Genomic DNA, 236 nt, shown 5'->3' on the forward strand with positions numbered 1-236 from the left:
TGCAAGCAACGCCGGCACGGACCCTTCTATCAGCAAAGCAAGTTGTTGCAGTAAAAGCTGCAAGTGTGTCCTCAGCCTGCATTACAATCTATTAAATAACAAAGTAGAATAAAATACTTTAATGTTTCGTTACGCACGTCCCCACGCTGTCCCACCGCTGCGCGCTGCCGGGGGGCAGCTCGGGGGTCTTCCGTGCAGGCTGGCGAGGGGCTCCTTGCGACGTAAGCCCACCAGGG

This window comes from Galeopterus variegatus, unplaced genomic scaffold (assembly GCF_000696425.1).
Source record: "Galeopterus variegatus unplaced genomic scaffold, G_variegatus-3.0.2 Scaffold5531, whole genome shotgun sequence".
NCBI lineage: Eukaryota > Metazoa > Chordata > Mammalia > Dermoptera > Cynocephalidae > Galeopterus > Galeopterus variegatus.